Genomic DNA, 22,592 nt, shown 5'->3' with positions numbered 1-22,592 from the left:
AGACTTAGAATCTGTTAACATGCAACAATGTTTGAAGTTAAATATCCAGTCAAGAACCAAGAGAACTTATTTAAACAGAAATTACGAATGCATTGTTATTGTGAACAGACGACACAGTTTTATTGTGTGTGTGCATTCTTGCTTGTTAGTTGCACGATTACGTAACGACTATAAGGCTCACATACTTAGAACATTTACCAGTACTGCTAATGAGATTTTAATGCAACATTTTGGTTTACTTGAAAATACATTCTGGATTTAAAGTACTTTCTGTGAGATACCAGATGACACTGTGGTTAGTTTATGTGACAGCTACACGATTTTATCACGACGCTACTAATGAGTGACAATTTACAATGTTGCTTTTGCGGTGTTTCTGTTTTATATCTGCACAGTTTTTCTGAATTATTCTGGAAAGTAAAACATGTTTTAGTAGTAACTTTTGTGGTATAACTACAATGAGACAGCCTCTTTCGTAGCACAACAATACGTTACATTATAGTACTTTCTTGATCACAGTAAGGTACGTAATAACTATGATATCTATACGCAAAGCATTTCACTTCCGTTTATGATGAGGTAAGTACATTGATTTCAGCAGAACTTTGCTTACAGAGGACGATAACTACGACACTTCCACAGAGATTATCTTACAGCAAGACGCACATTTAGCGCTACAGGACACGCATTTGAGTGCTTAATTTTGTGCTTAAACCATTTATTTTTCAAGATTTTTGAATTACAATGAAAGTTTTCCGTGATACATTTCATTCCATTGCTGTAATCTTTAACACCTGAGGGTATAATTACATTAATCCTCAGGGGGATACACGCTTACTTTGTGTACCATGTGTTTGGCAAGCACAGGGAGCCCTAGCCAATATGGTATTTGCTTATACAACTTTACACATCAGTACCATATATCTCTAACACACAAAATACACAGCTATCTGATCATTTCACTGAGAGACACAAACATTTTTTACTACATCAGTGACACATGTTTACACAATTACACAGTTGGATAACTTCACAGTTATGAAACTGTATTTTGTCTGTACTTTGTGAACTGTTCAAATTTTTTCGGAGCCATTGTGATACTATTAGAGCTTTGAATGATGTATTTGGTATGGGATCATGATGTTTAAAGTACGTTTGAGGTAGATGACACTTTTGAAACGAGCAGAGAATTATTTTTTTGTTTTAAAATATTCAGAAAGCTACGATGATTTTGAGATGTGATTGATCTGTTATGATGTTGTTATTATGATGACGATGTGTATTATGCTGTTGAGGTATGTTTATGATTAATAAGCTGATGCTATATGACTTATTTGATTATGCTATGTATCTGTTATGATGAAATATTGAAGAAGTATCAACGAATATGTATATGTGTAAAAAGGTAAGGAATAATAAGTAGTGGTTAGGGACTCTGACTTGTGAAAAAGTATGTTTGAAACCAAGAATCGTACTTTAACAGTTATGAAATGTCTGTAAATGCGTGAATGTACCACAATGCCGACGAAAATTTTTGGACACTGTTATATTTACAGGATTTTGTTTCTACACATTTGTAACGCAAATTCTCGACCTTTGAAATTTTTATATGAGACTGTCACTGTAGCAGAAACTGGTGTTGTAAATATTTCGGTAAGGAAGGTAGGTCACCTTGACATAATGCGTTTTGGGCGCCCAGCTGAGAGAAAAAAAAAGAGGCCATTATCCTTGCTATTGACATTTCTTTGTTGAGAGCATCGCAAATACGACACGCTCAAACTTGAAAGCATATGATTACACTGTGGAGCTCTTAATTTATGATATTCACTAAAATGCCTAATGAAATGCTGAGAAACATTTATATCTATTGTCTTTCTAGTTGAGAGATTGCTCATTTTGTTTAATATCTGGTCTCCAGCTGTGTTGCAGCATTGGTTTTATAAAATAAAATTAAGTGCATTTGCTAATGTGAACAATTTCTGCTAACAGATCTATTAAATAATAATTTTATGATCCATATTCTTCGAAAAAGGAGCACTTGGAATGGAAAGAACAATAAGAAGGGATTAATAACAGTAACTGCATACATAATTTTCTTTTCAACTACTTGGTAATTTTTTTGGTAGAGTAAGTTATCGTGATGCATCACTCTAGAGTTAAGATGTAACATAGGTATTAAACACGGCCATTTTTACTGTAATATTTTTTCTGCTTGAGCTTTGTCATGTTTAGATATAAGTTATTGCATTTGCTGCTGCTGTTTGCCATGCATAGTGCTACTAAATTTCACTTTGTATTACTCTGTTAAGCTAGTTTTACTACTGATTTATTTTCCTTGTTGCTGCACATTGGCTCATATTAGTTGTAATGTTGCAATGCTTGGTAATTTAGATTTACTGTAGCTTGCTTTGCAATTTTCCATTTTTTTTTTGCTCATTGCTGTCTGTGTTAATTGTTTTGTGCTGCTGCATTGCCTCGTCCCTTAGTTTAGCATCTGAGCTCAGTAGATTTAAGTTAGCTTAAGAGGGGGTAGCCTATAAGAGAATGAGTTGCGATGAATTTGAAGAAATGCACTGAGAGGCTATACGAGAAAAGTACAGAAAGCAGGTATAGATAGGACTTTTGGAAATAATGAAGAACAAAGGGAGATCTCCGAGAAGTAAAGAAAGTTTTGTTTGCAAAATACTGCAGTAAAGCAAACCCTGTCCTTTCCTTGTATTATTCTGCTATATGTTTGTGTACCCTTGTGTATTTATGTTCTTCCTGTCTTTATATGTTTATCTGATAAGACTTATGTTGTAGAATTTTTCTAATACTCAGCTACAGGAACTATGATGAGGAATACTGTTATCCCCACATATAATTTGCATTAATATTATGTTATTTACTTTGTAAAGATGTTTAGACATTATTTATTCTGTTTTGTTTTAATGCTCATGTGTGAAGTTGATGTTTCAATAATTATTCTGATCTTTTATTTATTTACTTATGTCATAATTCTTGTAACAGTGATGTATATGTTCATTTCTATTCTTTTGTAAAGTCCATGTTACTACAAATGTTATCTGTATTGTTATGTTTTTAATGATGTATTTTGTACCATTATTATTGTATTCTTATGTTATAAAATTGTAATTGACACCAGTTCATCAAATTAAGTAACTTGTAAGTTAAATTTCACTGCACACATTTCTGTTGGTCGTAGTATATGGACAACATGTGAGAAGTAGGGACTGTTAGTGCTTGCACGTTTGTCGATAATTCAGCAATGGACTGGATAACAGCATTGCTGGTTCTAAGGACATTTCAAAAAAAATTTTTGTGAGTGCACAAGTAGTGGTTTATGGACTTGCTATATTATCCGCAAGGCTCTTCAATGGTGATTGTGCACCAGCACTGTCAAACAGATGGCTGCTGGCCATCTCTACAAGGACTACAGTGGGTCTGCATCTTTGATGATCCACCAATACCATTATTTCTACAAGGACTGCAGTGGGTCTGCACCTCTGGTGGCCCACCAATACCGTAATCTCTACCAGGACTACAGTGGGTCTACTCTGTGATGACCTACCTACCAATATTCTTCAAAACGTCGAATGACTCTGCTGTGGGTTTCCTTTGTTGTGGCCCATTACCTGTCTGCATGTCGAGAGTCAGCACTGTCCTTCCGTTGGAAGGACAACACTACTTCTTCGAGACTGCATGGGAATCCACTACTTCCATGTGCATTTTCTTCTAATGCTCAGGCTTTGAGAAAAACACTGCAATTTTACTGTGATGAATGATCAGGACTGTCTCTATGGACTGTGAGAAAATTTTAGCCTTTGACCAACATTGAATTGATAAGTGTGTGCGTTTGATTTCTTTGTTATTGTAATTATGAAAAAAATTTTCAAATCTGTATTGGCCACTGCCCAAAACAATTTGTAAAATTTTTTGTGGGGAGCATGGGGGCTATGTAAGTAGACTGTTTAGGTTTTTTATATTGGTAACGCCACGTACCGCTCTGATGAAAATCACTGGCTGTGCTGTGTGCAGTCTGTGGCTAGTTTGCATTGTTGTCTGCCATTCTAGTGTTGGGCAGCTGGATGTGAACAGCGCGTAGCGTTGCGCAGTTGGAGGTGAGCCGCCAGCAGTGGTGGATGTGGGGAGAGAAATGGCGGAGTTTTCAAATTAGTAAGACTGAATGTCATGAACTGCTATATATATTACGACTGTTAAGGTAAATACATTGTTTGTTCTCTATTAAAATCTTTCAATTGCTAACTATGCCTATCAGTAGTTAGTGTCTTCCGTAGTTTGAATCTTTTATTTAGCTGGCAGTAGTGGCGCTTGCTGTATTGCAGTAGTTCGAGTAACGAAGATATTTGTGAGGTAAGTGATTTGTGAAAGGTATAGGCTAATGTTAGTCAGGGGCATTCTTTTGTAGACATTTTTGAAAGTCAGATTGTGTTGCGCTAAAAATATTGTGTGTCAGTTTAAGCACAGTCGTGTATAATTTTTCTAAGGGGACGTTTCAAAATGGTTTCATTTTCCATACTCTACTTACCCCTTTCGAATTAAATGCATTCAGATTCTGAAATGTTTATATTTTTGTCTTAGTCCTATGTATCTATATACCTCTAATCTGAGGAACTTCCAAAAAGTGGTAGAGACAGTTCTCCCAGTTGTACTGAAGATTTCTGCAGCCACAAACGAAAAGAAAGTCACGCTGACCAAAGCGACTATTCCTAAATGATGAAGAGGCGTTTGTTTCGGTTTTCTCGATGCATGTGCGCTAATATCCAGTTCTATATCATCCACTGTGGACATGAAATTAGAGTAACCACAAATAAGATAAATTAATTTTGAGTGGCAGTTGCGTTTTATCCACTAGGCTTTTCAATGGGCATACCTCGAGTATTAGGTGATACTGTATATCCTTCACATCGCTATCTTTCCAATGGAATTTAGGTGCTACGTGTCCAGTAAATGGCATAGGCAGACAGATTCAGAGAGAGAAGAGAGAGAGAGAGAGAGAGAGAGAGAGAGAGAGAGAGAGAGAGAGAGAATCGTTCACAAACGTGCATAAGTAGCGAAAGGAAATGATTATTGCCGAATAGAACAGAATGTTGACTTGATTTCGTGAAGTATAAAGTAAATAGCAACTATTCTTTGTGTAAACATGCACAGTGGCGTTTCATAGTTTGTGCGATTTAAAACAGTTCAGTTTGCTTAGAGTATAAGTGCGAACACGCCAGGGATCGTATAATGGTGAACGTTTGTTGTTGATTCACAGAGGGCCCAGAATAGGCTAAAACTATTAACCGTCATACGTGGCCACCAAATGCCACATCCATCACTCGTATGCACACCACCTTCGTGTGACACATTATCACGAACGTAAATTATATATGGACTTAACCACAGCTCCCAAGTCTACTACGACAAGCCTCTGCCTTGCTTTCCGTGTTAATGTAACTTCTCCCACCCGTATCCCATACGAGATGTGACCTCTTCCGACACGTAGAACAGATTATTCACGCATCTCATATGTCCCACATGTGGGGTGGTGGGTTAGTAATAAGGAATAAGAAATATTGTTCGCCGTCTTCTACGAATTACCCTGAAGGCGATGGAGAACATACTGACCATAGTTTACAGTCTGCAAGTCCACATTCTTCTTTTGTTCACTGAAAGAAATGTTTCTACTCTTTGCTTACTCAGCGAGATCAGGAACTATAATTATAAATAAAAGTTTTGAGTTCTAACTGATTTAATTGTATTTAAGAAAATTTCACATGCTCAAAGCAGTAATATTCCTAATAGTAATAATAATAAAGTCTGTATCATAACCACCACTATGAGCACTTCAGAGGCGACCACTGCGGTAAGTTCCCAGTTAATGGCGTATGGTCCTGAGTTCTCATAAAGTTAATTGCTCGCCACCAAGTGGGAAATAATGTCACCATTTGCCACGCAGTTTTGTTAACATTACGGGTTGCACAAAAACAGTTACTTCCACGAAATCTAAGCGATCGAGGACGGTGTACAGTCCTCGGTAGTTCACTTCCTATTTGAGCCAAACATGCTTTTAGTTGCAGCCTGGCTGTGACGTCACCCGAGGCAGCGCTAGGCCGGCGATTATATGGCGAGGACCGATTGATAGCTGTGTGCGAAGTGAAGTTCTGTCACTGCCACTCAGGCTGTATTTACGTATGGGCGCAGAGGACAGCCGAAGGGGACACCTTCCGCCATCAGCTCCATCCCTAAGTAGCAGCGTCTAAATGGCCGCTTTCTAGGACACATGTCATTTTATAACACTGTTGTGCATTAATCTACAATCTTCCTAATTTTTGTTTGTATGGGGTTAAGTGGGCTTTAATCACAGAAAAAGTCTTAGCTCGCCTGCATTTGAACTTTGTCGTCTAGAATTTTTAGAAAGAAACTGGTAGCAGAACATGAACTCAGAACTACATCTTAAAGAGATCTAGTATTGATTGGTATTTGCATCAAAGTCTTGAAACATGTTATAGCTCTATTACTTAATAGATGTAATCAAGTGCTGTAGTCAGAACTGTCTATCATTAATACAACTGACACAATCTATTAAAAATAAGGACGTTTTTGTTCTTTTTAATTTTCAGTGAATTACTTGAAAACTAGTACAGGTAGCATAATGGGGTCACATACTTAAGGTTTTTATATCAAACTGATGCTTCATACCAATTTTCATAGGTCTAGCGGTTCTGGCGCTGCAGTCCGGATCCGCGGGACTGCTACGGTCGCAGGTTCGAATCCTGCCTCGGGCATGGGTGTGTGTGATGTCCTTAGGTTAGTTAGGTTTAAGTAGTTCTCAGTTCTAGGGGACTTATGACCTCAGATGTTGAGTCCCATAGTGCTCAGAGCCATTTGAACCATTTTGAACCAATTTTCATATTTCTGAGTCTACTGTTTAGCGACTTGTATGTTTAGTAAAAAAGTAAATTCTGACAAAACTTTTGTTCCTATCAGGTTGAAACTAAGTTAATTTTGACATATATTTTCATATTCTGACCGATTTTTGGCATTTTATCTTCATTACTTAGCGCCACTTTTCTTCTTAAAACGACGTATTTAGGGTATTTAGGGAAAGATATTCATCTGATCACTCTAAGATTTAGCAATTTACACATTAACATACTGAAGCGTATGTTGAAAAGTCTGGATATTTCATCCTTAGATTTTGGTGCAATACCTGTATGCTTCGCACTGGAGCGTTTTGGTGTACACACACACACACACACACACACACACACACACACACACACACACGCAGACAAAAGAGTCCCAACACACTACTAAATATCTCAACTTAGAGAACAGTGGCCCAATGCAGAACCTCTATTAATTTCCATCTCATCCTTTCCCTGTGTGCCTATAACTGCTTCCGTTTCGCAGACCACGTAATAATCACTGATGTCTATTCTTCCTGTCATCTTTAACTTACCCTAATCCTTTCACTCAACTGACGGGAGTGAAGGCCACAACCAATCTTACATCAGATTAGCTGCAATACCACTCGCCTCATAATACCTAAATTCCACACAATACTTCCTTCCGATACACAACCAACAGTTTTCCCTGGATATTCACTAGTATCACATCACCTTACCCAACCCACCTAGTATTACCGGTAACTCCCAACATCGTCGTTACCATACAGCTTACAGATTACCAAAGTCACATAATTAATTGCGTCAGTATTATTTTATCGTATAAAAACGATTCATTCAGGATTTTTATTATTTAATTCTCGATGTTCTTGATCTGTCGTAAGCACATTAGCAAATAAAAAAGAAAAAATACAAACAACCAGTAAAATGCTGGGATGGATATCACCACTACGATACCCAGGCACCAGGAGGACTGAAAACTATGATTAACGGACTCACGACGGTTCTCCTGCTCGTTGAAGAGATTTCAGTGGAATTTAAGAACTTTGCCGTATGATACCTTGCACAGAGCATAAAGAGAGTGATACTTTTGTGTTCTAGTCTGTTACTGAGTGAGAGCTTACTAACTTGTAACAAGCGGTAAGTGTTGTTGATCAGCACCAGGAACCGCTGCAGAGGATTCGCAAAAGTGTTCTAGATACAATGTGCACGGCCTGTCGATGTTAAATATTCAGTAATTTGTTGTGAGAACTATTGAACTGTGGAGCCAGGGTAAACACTCGGAGACCAAAACCACTGGCTTTGGTTTATTCACCCACTAAGTTCCAGCAAGCTTTTGCAACAACTCACTGCGCAATAGTATTTTATCCTTCACAGTACCATTAAAGCAAAGTTACTAAACATGGATTTGCGAACTTCCTTCTCCTAAATATATACAATAATTATTGTAGAATTCGTATCAAGATCACCTGTGCACTTCAATAATTTAGAAGTATGTAGCTCCGGTGTAGCGAAGTAACTTGAGTCACTCAATAAAGATAATTCTTTTTGTCCATACTGTAAACTAATAAAGTTTCTTTAGGAGTATGCCGATAAGTAGCATCACTTTTAGCAGTCACGTACAACCATGCACCCAACGAATGATCCGTGCCGGTCTTGGTGGTTGAGCGGTTCTAGGTGCTACAGTCTGGAACCGCGCGACCGCTACGGTCGCAGGTTCGAATCCTGCCTTGGGCATAGTTCAAATGGTTCAAATGGCTCTGAGCACTATGGGACTTAACATCTATGGTCAACAGTCCCCTAGAACTTAGAACTACTTAAATCTAACTAACCTAAGGACAGCACGAGGCAGAGAAAATCCCTGATCCCGCCGGGAATCGAACCCGGGAACCCGGGCGTGGGAAGCGACAACGCTACCGCACGACCACGAGATGCGGGCCCTCGGGCATGGATGTGTGTGATATCCTTAGGTTGGTTAGGTTTAAGTAGTTCTAAGTTCTAGGGGACTGATGAGCTCAGATGTTAAGTCCCATAGTGCTCAGAGCCATTTGAACCATTAAACACACTAACTTGCAAATAGCACTCTGAAACACATATTTTGGTGTAACATAAAATACCTCTTCTGTTGTTGTCTGTTCTGTCTCTGAGAAACTGGCTCGTTTAGCCGCTATAGAAGCTGTTACCAGCTTACATAAATTGGTGACACACGGTTTTCTGCGCTTCGTCATTATATGCAGTACAGGGGAGAGAAATGAGCCCTGGGGTAGGCCGTATTCAAATCTGTGGAATCTACTCTGCATGTGTTTGGAGTAAATTTCAAACAGACTGTTGTTCAGTGTATTATTCAAAAAGAAGTTGGTCTTTATGCAGGCAGCTGTTTTGATAATTTTCATTGAATGACCCAATCTACGGACATTTTCGTTTACTCTGGACACGTGTTTCTTGCTTTTCAAAGCCGATTTCCGAATAGGTGGCTAAGGACAGGACCTTGTCACTATACAGTAATTACTAACGTGAAATATAGATAGCTCTGTTGGGATTCGTGGTTCAGTTGGCGGAACTATTCTGTTTAGTATCGATCGTTAAAGTAATTTGTATACGACATAGAGTAGTGAAAGTTTAGTTGATTTGTAGCTTTGTCAAAGTGCGGAATATTTTCTTTGTTCCAGTTGTCAAATAATTTATTCTTGTATTCTGGTGGGCGTTAAGTTGTTTCACATAAGTAGACGGGAAAGAAGCAATGGAGCGTTTAATAGCGGGCCCACAGTACTTGAGTACTTCTGAGTATATCCCAACGAAGTCAGCAGGTTTTAAAACACAAAACATTAACTTGCGCCATGAACACCGAATGAAAGTCGACGCACCACAGAGATCACTAAAGTTTGCACTGTCAAGATCTAAGGAAGTTACAGATCGCGCAGACGTTCAGTTAGGTACCCATTCTTAAAGAAAGCATATGAAATCGTATTGGTGTAACGGCTTAATGAGAACTGGTGGAATGTGATGACATGCAACACAATGCCATAAAGATTGTCGTGGAGCTTATCATGAAACTGGCTATCCTTTAAGACGTAGCTGCAGGTATTGCGGTAATATGGTTTATAGCGACGGAAAAAAAACACCCAGCGGCTGAATTTGTACAGTGGTTCACGTGGTATGAATTGCAATGCCACACACTTTTGAGGAGGAACAGTTTGTTGTAAAAGAGATTGATTTTTGCACGCAGACGAGAAATCAAACAGTAAGTTATTTTGACCAGCTATTGGCTATAAGCAGTGCTCATAGATTAATTGTAGTTCTCTTACAACCATTTTCCTACTCTTGCTTGCTGAGGCATAAATATTCCCTACTGACCTTGTGAGATAACGCACACAAGAAAAAATCGTAGGGGCAGAGCACCTCTAGTCTCCACATCGCAGTAAATAACTTTCCAGGCAATCTGTTATCCAGATTAACAGTTGGAAATCTATTATTCAAATTAACAAAATGGCTCTGAGCACTATGGGACTTAACTTCTGAGGTCATCAGTCCCCTAGAACTTAGAACTACTTAGACCTAACTAACCTAAGGACATCATACACATCCATGCCCGAGGCAGGATTCGAACCTGCCACCTTAGCGGTCGCGCGGTTCCAGAATGTAGCGCCTAGAAGCTCTCGGCCACTTCGTCCGGCCCCAGATTAACACTTCGCTTTATGGTTTACGAATCAGTTAAGGCATTGATGTTGGTTGATCTCGATAAAACTCATCCCGTACCTCTAATTTCTTGGGTTCCTTTCATATACATTTCCTCTTCAAATCCAGATCGGCCACAGTTGAAAAGAAATGCCTTACTGAACGAAGGGATAAGTTTGTTTATATCATCTACAAATTTTCGGGTGATTCAGCAGTTTGCTGAGCATCATCAATTCGACGTTTTCTGTGAAATTTCGTTATGTCTTCTAATTCTGTAGGAGTGTTTAAAGTTACGCCACCTTATCCTCGATGCACATAATTATGTTAATTAACCGCTTATTGGACGACGAATGTTCTTTAGTATGTTTCACTGGAGAAGGGTTTTGTGGCTCCCTATCCGCCAAGGACGATAAACTACGTTGCTCGACACCTGTTTCGACATCAGTTTCACTTGTTACGCACGTTTCGTTATCATAATACTTCTCATGTACATGGTCCGCACAGTGGAGTGCATACGGCGCCAGTCGTTCCACACATCTTGCAGAAACTCTAATATTTCATTTGCCACTTCTTTTTTATTCTGAGAAATTCTTTGGGTTCCTTTCCGATGAATCGTCAACTTCGGAACTAATGTTGTAGACATACTGCAAGGTTTGCTTTGTTTATTTTTGCAATTTCTCTGTTTTGTATCAACGCCACTAGCACTGTAGCACTGTTGTGAGTTACTCGTCGACTAAGCAGTTCAACGGTGCTCCGTGGCCCTATGCTGTGCTCACCACTCCGGCAGCAGCCTCCAGCCCCGCCCCTGCTGCCATTAGCAGCCTATATTGTGGTTACGTGGTAGGCACTGTGTGAGGCGTCGAATGCCGTAAACATCAATGACCATTTTCGACTTCGCACTCAAGGGATTCCTTGTGAGACACTCACTTCGCTTTACTCGGCTCGCTTTTGACCAGGGATGAGAGCAGTAGACTACCAGCTGACGGTCGGTCCCCTTTCAGGAAAATTATAGATGACGAGTAAAACAACGTGACTTGTTCCTTATTTATATAAATGATATACCCTCTAGTTTTAGTGGTAACTAAAATATTTCTGTTTGCTGATGACACTAGTTTGGTAGTAAAGGATGGCGTGTCCAACATTGGCTCGGTTCAAAATAGTGCAGTATATGACCTAAATTCATGGCTTGTAGAAAATAAATTAACACTAAATCACAGTAAGACTCAGTTTTAAAGTTTCTAAGACACAATTCAACAAAACCTGACGTTTTAATTTCACAGAACGGGTATAGGGTTTGTGAAACTGAACAGCTCAAATTCCTAGGTGTTCAGATAGATAGTAAGCTGTCGTGGAAAGCCCACGTTGAGGATCTTGTTCAAAGACTTAATGCTGCCATTTTTACTGTTCGAACGGTATCAGAAGTGAGTGATCGTTCGACACGAAAATTAGTCTACTCTGCTTATTTTCATTGGCTTATGTCGTATGGTACTATATTTTGGGGTAACTCTTCCTATTCTAAAAGGATATTTTTCGCTCAGAAACGGACGGTTCGGGCAATAAGTGGTGTAAGTTCACTAACCTCTTGTCGACACTTGTTCACGAGTCGGGTATTTTGACATTGGCCTCTCAATGTATTTATATTCCTTGCTGTCATTTCTTGTTAGCAATATTAGCTTATTCCCAAGAATAAGCAGCTTTCACTCGGTTAATACTAGGCAGAAATCAAACCTGCATTTGGATAGGACTTCCTTAACTCTTGTGCAAAAAGTTGCGCAGTATACTGCTGCATCCATTTTTAGTAAGCTACCACTCGAATTCAAAAATCTTAGCAGTAATCCACGCGCTTTCAAATCGAAACTGAAGAGTTTCCTCATGGGTCACTCCTTCTATTCTGTCTAGGAGTGCTTTGAAAAATTAAGCTGATTCTTATTGTATGGTTGATTGCGTTTACTGAAACTTTTGGAGTGACTTTTTTCGGGTCCATAAACGTTTATTTTTATCTGTTACTGCTTTTATGTTGTAATTTCATGTACTGACACGTTCCATGACCTCGGAGATTTGCTCCTCAATTTGGTGCTACGGAACTTGACTTGTAAACAAATAAATAAATTTAACCGGTTCCTAAAGTCTACATGATTCGATATTTCGGCGATCCTTCTCTCCGCCACCTTCGCTGCTGCTGAAAACCTGTATTATCCCGCTGCAAAGGACAACGTCGTTTTGTGCAGTGAGTCTGAAAGGTTGAAAATTGTCTGAGTGATATACACTGACCACCCAAAACATTATGACCACTGCCCATTGCCGCCTGGTGGCACAGAGGACACATGACGCGATAACGAAAGTATGTCAGCGGAGCAAACACGGACAGGATATCACCCTAGCAAAGATATGGGCTGTAGATTGGGAAATCCTTCGAGATAAGCGACTTTAATGAAGGGCAGATTATTATTGCGCAGAGGCTGAACGAGAATCCCGAAAACGGCGAAGCTGGTCGAATGTTCACGTGCTACTGTGGTGGGCATCTACTTTGTTAGGTAGGACACTGAAACTACCACTATGCGCTATATGGTTGGACTCCCACGACTCTTCACAGAACGCGGGGTTCGAAGACTGTAAAGTAGCATAGATGGTGATCTGTGGCATTTCTGCCAAAAGAGCACAATGTCGACGCTCGCACAAAATTTGCAGTGGGCACGGGACCATCGGGATTCGACAGTTGTTCGATTGAAACGTGTCGGCTGTGCGAGTGAAACACATTTTTGCTACGCTAGGACACTGTTCGTCGCCACAAACGCCGTCATCGAGATTAACGGCTGCTAGAAACGTGCAACGCGCCACGTACGCAGACTGGTGGGAGCAATATTATCCTGTGGGAGTCATTTTCCTGCGTTTGCATGGGACCTGTGGTAGTAATCGAAGGCATGGTGACAGCTGTGGTCCCCTGCATCCATTCATGCTTCATGTCTTTCCCGACGGCGATGTCATCTTTCACAATATAGGTGTCCGTGCCTCGGAGCGAGAACCGTGCTACAGTGAAACTTCCTAGCAGATTAAAACTGTGTGCCAGGCCGAGACTGGAACTCGGGACCTTTGCCTTTCGCGGGCAAGTGCTCTACCATCTGAGCTACCGAGGCACGACTCACGCCCCGTCCTGACAGCTCTACTTCTGCCAAATGATCCCCGAAGCTGTGGCTAAGCCACGTCTCTGCAACATCCTTTCTTTCAGGAGTGCTAGTTCTGCAAGGTTCGCACGAGAGCTTCTGTAAAGTACTGGCAGAAGTAGAGCTGTGAGGAAGGGGCGTGAGTCGTGCTTGGATAGCTCATGGTAGAGCACTTGCCCGCGAAAGGCAAAGGTCCCGAATTCGAGTCTCGGTCTGGCACACAGTTTTAATCTGCCAGGAAGTTTCACATCAGCGCACGCTCCGCTGTAGAGCGAAAATCTCACTCTCGTGCTACAATGGTTTGAGGAGCGTTATAGCGAACTCACGTTGATGTATCTGCTACCAACTTCTCATGATATAATTCCTGTGGAACCTATCTCTGTCAATATCAGGCGACATCATAGCCTACGCAGAACAGCGGCCCGCTATTAACCAGAATTACATGAGCTGTGCGTAGACATCTAAAGCCACATACCTCCACAAACCTACCAAAAAACTTTCGGATCCCTAACATCCAGAATCAATTATGTATTTCTTTCCAAAGACGGACAAACAAGCCATTATGCAGGTGGTCACGTTGTTTTGGCTCATGGGTGTATATTGCTGCCTCCGTTGTTCTACTAAGGGCGGGACAACCAGAACAGTCTCAGAGGGAAACAGCTGTGATGGGTAGTACACACCCAGTTTACAGTACGGAGGCCTATAAAAGCCGACGATTTGCAGACTTCGATTCGGATTTCAGCCAGACTCAGCAGCAGCGTTCTCCAAAAGAAGGTGGACAGATGGATCGTTCTCCAGAAGAAGGTGGACAGATGGATCGTCGCAGTATCTGTGCGGCTGATCCCGGGTGGGAGGGGGGGGGGGGGGGTTCGAGTCCTCCCTCGGGTATGGGTGTGTATGTTTTGTCTTTAGGATAATTTAGGTTAAGTTGTGTGTAAGCTTAGGGACTAATGACCTTATCATTTAAGTCCCATAAGATTTCACACACATTTGAACATTTTTGAAGTATCTAATCATGTTGACATTATCAAGAATTATTATGCCAGGAAAGACTACGAAGTCAGTTGATTACAAACGTTTGCACGGTTTAAAAAGTTGCTTTAAAGTGTTTGTAAGGGGTCAAATAGCGATAAGATCGGAAACAGACATATCTCTACAACGATTATGGTGTTCTTGGGGCTCAGAAACATTCACGTGAAATATATTACAAGGAGAAAACCAAAGAAATAGTCGGTAAGTTACTGATACGTCATAAAAAAACTCAGAAAAAAATGTTTCGCTTAGCAAACATACATATAGTCCGTGCTGGAACGTTACGAAGTGTGAAACGGGCCGGGTTTGAAATAGTTGGGGGGTGCATAGTTCTCGACTTTCGCTAAACTGAAGGGCTGCCGGTTTCCTGTGACAAGATGGCAAGAGCCCTCCTTCCCGCAGGACTCCAGAGAGGAGCGCAGGACGCCTAGGAGCACACTTCAATCGCCGAACACGAGACGATGCAGCCCAGTCCATATTTTAGTTCTTGTTACTGGAGTGCCCTCGTGTCGTGCCGAAGGGTAAACAGTGCTGCCACTCGTGGTGTAACGCGATCCAGCGTGCTTCCAGCCTGGATGGGGGAGGGAGATCAAAGAAGCCGCTAGCTAACGTCGCCGTTAACTCGACTCCGAATTAACGGCCGTCAACTCTTGCACGGAATCCTCCTTCTAATACTACCCACTTCAGGCTGTTATTTCCGTCTCAGTACCTAACGCTTCCGTGAGGAACCCTTGCGTTTAACAGAGAAATTTTCTGACAAATAAGAATGAGATTTTCACTCCGCAGTGGAGTGTGCGCTGATATGAAATTTCCAGGCAGGCTAAAACTGTGTGCCGGAGCGAGACTTGGAAAGTAGGAGACGAGGTACTGGCAGAAGTACAGCTGTGAGGACGGGACGTGAGTTGTACTTGGGTAGCTCAGTTGGTAGAGCACTTGCCCGCGAAAGGCAAAGGTCCCGAATTCGAGTCTCGGTCCGGCACACAGTTTTAATCTGCCAGAAAGTCTCTAACTAATAGCTTGACCAATGGCTTCATTTTGACACTATATTTCGACGTCTATCCTACATAAAATGAAGTGACAGAAGTCATGGGACAGAGATATGCAAATATACAGATGGCCGTAGCATCACGTATACAGTGTATAAAAGGGCAGTGCAATAGCACAGCTGTCATTTGTATTGAGGTGACTCACGTGAAGACATTTACGACGTGTTTATAGCCGCATGAGCCGGCCGCGGTGGTCTAGCGGTTCTGGCGCTGCAGTCCGGAACCGCGGGAGTGCTACGGTCGCAGGTTCGAATCCTGCCTCGGGCATGGGTGTGTGTCATGTCCTTAGGTTAGTTAGGTTTAAGTAGTTCTAAGTTCTAGGGGACTTATGACCTAAGATGTTGAGTCCCATAGTGCTCAGAGCCATTTGAACCGTAGCCGCATGATGGGAATAAAACAATCTTTGAACGCTGAATGGTAATTTGTGTTAGACCCATGGGAAATGAATTTCGGTAATCGTTGGGGAATTCAATATTCTGAGATCCACAGAGTCAAGAATGAGTCGAGAATGTCAAATTTCAGGCATTACCACTCACTATGGGCAACGCGGTAGCTGACGGCCTTCACTTAACGGACGAGAGCAGCGGCATTTACGCAGAGTAGACAGTGCTGACAGACAAGCAACACTGCGTGGAATAACCTCAGAAATCAATGTCGGACGTTCGACTAACGAACACTGCGAGGAAATTTGCCTTTAATGGTCTATGGCATTGGAAGACCCACGCGACTGTCTTTGCTAACAGCTTGACATCGCCTGCAGCGTCTCTCCTGGGCTGACGACCGTGAAGACTGAAAAACACTGGAAGACTGAAAAACCATGGCCTGGTTAGATTAGTCCCGATTTCAGTTGGTATAATCTGATCATAACGTTGTCAACAAGGTACTGTGCAAGCTGGTGGTGGCTCCATAATGATGTGGGCTGACTTTACATGGAATTTACTGGGTCACCTTATCAAACCTGTCATTGACTGTAAATGGTTATGTTCGCGTACTTGGAGATCATTTTCAGTCTTTCGTGGACTTCGTGGTTCCAAAGAACCATGGAATTTTTGTGGATGACAGTGCGCCATGTCAAGGGCCATTGGTTTGAAGAAAATTCTTAACAATTCCAGTAAATGATTTGGCCTCTCACATCGTCCCACATGAATCCCATACACCATTCATGGGCCATAATCAAGTGGTCAGTTCATGCACAAAATCCAGCATGCGCAACACTTTCGCAATTATGGACGGCTATAGAGGCAGCATGACTCAATATTTCTGCAGGGGACTTCCACCGACTTATTGAGTCTATGCCACGTCGAGTTTTGGCACTATGTCGGGCAAAAGAAGGTCTTACATGGTGTTAGGAGGCACCCCATGAATTTTGTCACTTCAGAGTAATATGTCGACGTCCATGCCAATCTTGTTGTGAGGGACCGGTTACATTAATTTGAAACGAAACTATACCTTGACCCGAACTAGATCACGATAGTTACAGAAATACTACGCTATTTTGTTATTTACTGCGACACACGCAAATAACATGCATTATAAATAGAATCGGTATCTCTCGTAAGAGTTGGCACGGCCTTGCCGCAGTGGATACCCCGGTTCCCATCAGATCACCGAAGTTAAGCGCTGTCGGGCGTGGCCGGCACTTGGATGGGTGACCATCCGGGCCGCCGTGCGCTGTTGCCTTTTTTCGGGGTGCACTCAGCCTCGTGATGCCAACTGAGGAGCTCCTGGACCGAACAGTAGCGGCTCTGGTCAAAGAAAACCATCATACCGACCGGGAGCGCGGTGTGCTGACCACACGCCCCTCCTATCCGCATCCTCAATGAGGATGACACGGCGGTCAGATGGTCCCGATGGGCCACTTGCGCCCTGAAGACGGAGTGCTGCTGCTGCTTACGTAAGAGTCGTCATGTGATTTTTCTCTGGCTTTCTGCAGATACCTGCAATTTCGATTTTTCATTGTGTAGCTGGAACCAGCCCATTCAAGTAGTGCTCACCACGTCTTTCACGCGACGCCCATTGTCGATGGCGAGTTCCGGTTCGTCGCCCATTACAAACAACGTGAAGTTTTACGCATCCAGAGTGGTTGCAGATTAGTCTGGGGCGATGTTTGTTTTATCGACGGATGTTAACATGGACAGTAAAACTGGAAGAATAACCAGTAGTTCAGCAGTGACAGCACTACCCTGGCTAGCGCTGGCTGCTACCGCTAAGCATGCAGCGCTACTGAACCGCTGCTGGAATACTGGTTATTCTTTGCATTTTACTGTCCCAGTTAACAAACATCGGATTAGATTAATTTTGGGACACCCTGTCGAATGGACCAGTAAGATTTAGATTCAAAGATCATTTTATGTGTAATGGTGTGAGGTAACGGGCGAGTTGTGGAGCACTGGAAATATTATTTGTTCGGAGTTGGGGCGGCCGCTCGGCCTGCCGGGGGCCCGGCAGCAAACGTGATGCCAAACGCTAGCCGGACGAGAGGGGTAGCCCCAGCACATGATCCGACCGCGTGGCTGGGAATTGCGCTGTGACGAGGACGGTGCTCTGTGTCGATGAAGGAGATGTCTATGCTGGGAGTGTCAAAGATGGCGGACTTTGTGAAACCTTAATGACAGACGTTTCACAGTTCGTATAGAAATTAATAGTAGCCAGATAAATTATGATAACTCAAAAAGAAACATGTACAATTCTATTATTTGCACGACGATTCTGATGGTGTAATCAGATTTTCAATATCTTTATTAGTTTAAAGTTTAGTGTCTGATGATAAATTATAAAAGCAACACCCAGCAACGAATTTCCAAAATCTAAACGGTTCATCCGATTTCTTCGATCTACGTCTCTTTAGAAACCTATTAGTGTAAACCTAAGTTGGTATGAATTATAGGCATGTAACTTGAATGGTACATGAGTTATTGGAGGTCAAAGTGGCCGATTACTATGGATCGCGTCAGGCTAGAAGTACTCCACAGTTACACGAAAAAACGTTATCAGAATGCTTATAAATATACTGATTCATCTATGCCTTTGTTAATATCTGATATAGAAAGCACAGAGACATTAGGCTCCTGGCCTACCTTTTGCTTCTTTTCTTTTGATATGTGTTTATTTAATTGTTTATCTATTTAATAATGTGTGTTACAGCGTGTTTATGGTCCAGCCGTAGGAATATTTATTTAATTCCAAATATTTAAATGTAAATCCAGTATTTCGAAAATGTTTCATCATGTTTCTGAGTGTGCGTTGACTAGGAGACATGGAGGGAGCGCTCTAGCCAATCACAGCGCTCGTTAATGGTGAGACTGTATGGAAGTGAGGGAGAAAGATCGTTTCGAAAGGGGTGTGACAGTTCTGGAAGGGTACGGCACTGGACACGGGAAGTGCTGGATGCGACGGCGCGACGGACTCTCAGTCACGAGAAAGAGACTTGGAGAGTGTGGAGCGGTTTGCGCGTGGTCGCGAGAGATAGAAATATTTCGGAGTGGGGACTTGTGAACTTGTGAGATTTCCGTGGCTTCTATAGTGAAGACGTAGTGTGCGTTTAGAAGTGAATATGTAGCGAGTTGTGTTGTTTTCGTAATTACGTGCCGTAGGAATCTATTTTTTCCCTGTTATTTTATTTAATTGCTGGACCATCGACACCAATAAGTGTTTTGCAGAAATGTACCGCATTCTCAAAAGTACTTCTACTATCGTTCTAATTTAAAGTTGTTAAGATAGTACCTGCAGATTTTATTTAATTTCAGTCTTTCATTTGTAAACTTCAATGTTACGTTCGAAATTAGCAATTGCCGAGTGATAGGAACTTCGACCATTCGGTTTATGTGCATATTCATATTGTATACTGTAGACTCAGCAGTATTTGGCCTGTAATGCGGCAACTACGTATGCCAGCCCCTAGACAACGAAACCAGCCAAAACTATTAATATTGCAACACTGAGTCGGAGGGTGCGTAGTTATTGGAAAGTTCGCAATGGAATACGAACTTGTACTTCTTGTTGACACCGGGCGTCGGATGAAAGACGTGGCGAACTGTAATTATTTAAGCTGACTCCAGCTACAGAACGCAAAAACGAAATTGCAAGTATCTGCCGGAACACCACATAAAATGCGCCTTACAGCTCTTAGCAGAAGCAACTGGTCAGCCACGTGCTGGTGCACGAGATTGGTCATAAGGGGACATTGGAAGAAGTGGGCTGAGATCAGCTCATATCACAACACTGATTCCAAACAGATACCTCAACTTTGTAGTTTACCTCTTTTATTGAGTCCATTATTTTCTGTGGCCGTGTCTTACGCCCCCTTCAGGTATCTGTACTATTAAATGGCTGAAAATGTCACGCACTCTCCCTTGTTCCACTTTCAGGTTGCCTATCCGACGGGCAACCAAAATTTGATTTTGCGATATTTCATTTAGTTATTGCCAAAATTTAAAGATTTTTAAATGTTGTCACAACCCGCTCATTGTGAGGTATAATCTTACCCTAAAGGTTTCCCACAATTAGTCAAGTTTTAAAGTTAGAAACTGCCTGTATGTCTTGAGGTAACATAACTCAGAGTGCACAAATTGTAATCTCAGGAACTAAAGTAGGGATTCTGATACTGTTTTCACTAAACGACAAACTGATTCACGAGCACGGTTTATGGTGTTTTTTGTTATAATTTAACATCACAAGGCCACACAAGTCGCCTGTCCTTACGTACTTGTGCTGCCCGTGCGAAGACGAGCGCGGGTCGCTAGTACAATGTAACTTCAGCATCATACATGATCCTGTAATTAATTACTTCTTTACTATTAACTTTATTCGCAATACATTTTTCAGACAGTATTTACATATACCATTCAGTGTACCTGGAAACCTCTATCATTCTACGAGGAGCGTTCTGTAAGTAATGCAACACATTTTTTCTGATGTCTGGTTAGTTTCATTCAGCATCCAAAACACATCATTACTCCTCACTCTTTTGGGTAAAAGACTATTTTGCAACATAATCTCCTTTCAATGTGACGGCCTTACGCCACCCCACTGGGAGGATTTGTATTCCCGCATGGTACCACCCCAATAGTCGACGTCATAGCCAAAGTACTGCTGCATCAGTAACCCTACAACATCGACGCACTGCTCTCCAGGGAGTGCATCCATCATTGGGCTGACCATATGGAAGTCGGAAGTTGCAAGATGCGGGCTGTAGGGCCAATGAGGAAGAACAGTCGCCGGCCGGTGTGGCCGAGCGATCCTATGCGCTTCAGTCTGGAACCGCGCGACCGCTACGGTCGCAGGTTTGAATCCTGCCCGGGCATGGATGTGTGATGTCCTTAGGTTAGTTAGGTTTAAGTAGTTCCAAGTTCTAGGGTACTGATGACCTCAGATGTTAAGTCCCATAGTGCTCAGAGCCATTTTTTTAAGAACAGTCGGATGAAGTTTTGTGAGCCCTTCTAGGGTGGACGAGTGCCCCAGCACTTCCAACAGAGATGTCCAGTTGAGCAGCAGGTCGTTGATTGTAAACGCTTGATCACCTCGAATGGAAATGTCCGTACGTTCCACCAGTGCAGGAGTCGTAGCTGTGTGCGACAGGCCGGCACGCGGAAGATCGAACAGGTTAGCTCAACCTTGTTGTGATAATGACAGACGCCGATCACAACGACTCATCAGGCTTTTCTTTACTGCCAGGTGTCAACTAACATTCTGCAAGTGCCTATGAATATTTGCTATGGTCTGGATTTCCGCCAAAAGAAAGTCAGTGACATTGGTTTGTTTGGAACGTAACTCCGTTACAGACGCCGTTTTGAAAGCTACGTATAGTGCCGCCCCCTATCGGATCTTCGTGAAACTGTAGGGGCTGGAGCTGGAGTATTCGACAATGTCCCACAGCAAATCTTGCAGTTTTTCAATCGAAATTGTCCCAGAAAAAAAGTGTTGCATTACTTATAGAACACCCCTGGTACGATAAGTAGTTCGAGAGATACGAGACAAACAGTGAGATGCGTCAAATTCTAGCTTCTCATAAAATGGAATGAAAATTATCCTGTCTCTGATAAAACTGAGGGAGTTACTGGTTTTGTGTAAGTTAACAAACCAGGTTCTAGCTTTCTAAAAGGTACCCATCACCCAGCAACTTAATTTCCTCACATTATATCTTGTTTCCTTTGGGTCACAGTATTTTCATTCGCAATTCTCATCGCGAATAATGACTAACTAGTTTCGATCAGTCGATAGAAGCTAGGTACCTCTTTGCTCGGTCTCTGCGACAGTTTCAAGTCTCTCGGACTCCGTTTTGTTTTCGACCAATGGGATTCATCCACTGGCGTTGGGTCAGGTGGTTCTGTTAGTTTTGAACGGAATACGTTATTACGGTACATTCTCTGTTCGGATTCTGCGTGATGGAGTTCTAGGCTTGGTCGGTGCTGTATTCTGATGTTCAGATCTTCCTCTACGTTACGTCCATGCTGCTGAGAAAATACTACACCGTATAAGGAACCGCGTGAGACCGGCTCAGTTTATTTACTTTGAAGTCAGTTAGTTTTTCGTGGAGAGAGAGTAGTCTGCCTTTGTCTAGTGAAGACCACTCCGTGAGCACATTTCGGACTGTGTACTTCCGCTCAGTGATACAGGGGCTCATAGGTTGCTAATATCTACAGTTCGGATGCTAATTATTGCAATACATACGGGATGTCAGGAAATTCCCGGTACAAATTTCTTGGACTTTTAGAGGGGCGTGAGTACATAATATGTTGAATAGGAACCCATATCCGGAAACGTAC

At 42.0% G+C, this 22,592-nt stretch overlaps 1 pseudogene; it reads left to right on the top strand.

Moving 5' to 3' along the window:
* The first annotated feature begins 17,391 nt into the window (after window positions 1-17,391).
* On the top strand, window positions 17,392-17,508 carry LOC124616797 (annotated as a pseudogene).
* The last annotated feature ends 5,084 nt before the right edge of the window (window positions 17,509-22,592 follow it).

The sequence above is a fragment of the Schistocerca americana genome, chromosome 5, assembly GCF_021461395.2.
Source record: "Schistocerca americana isolate TAMUIC-IGC-003095 chromosome 5, iqSchAmer2.1, whole genome shotgun sequence".
NCBI classification, from domain to species: domain Eukaryota; kingdom Metazoa; phylum Arthropoda; class Insecta; order Orthoptera; family Acrididae; genus Schistocerca; species Schistocerca americana.
The sequence above is the reverse complement of the archived record's forward strand: the minus strand, read 5'-3'. Positions and strand labels throughout refer to the sequence as shown.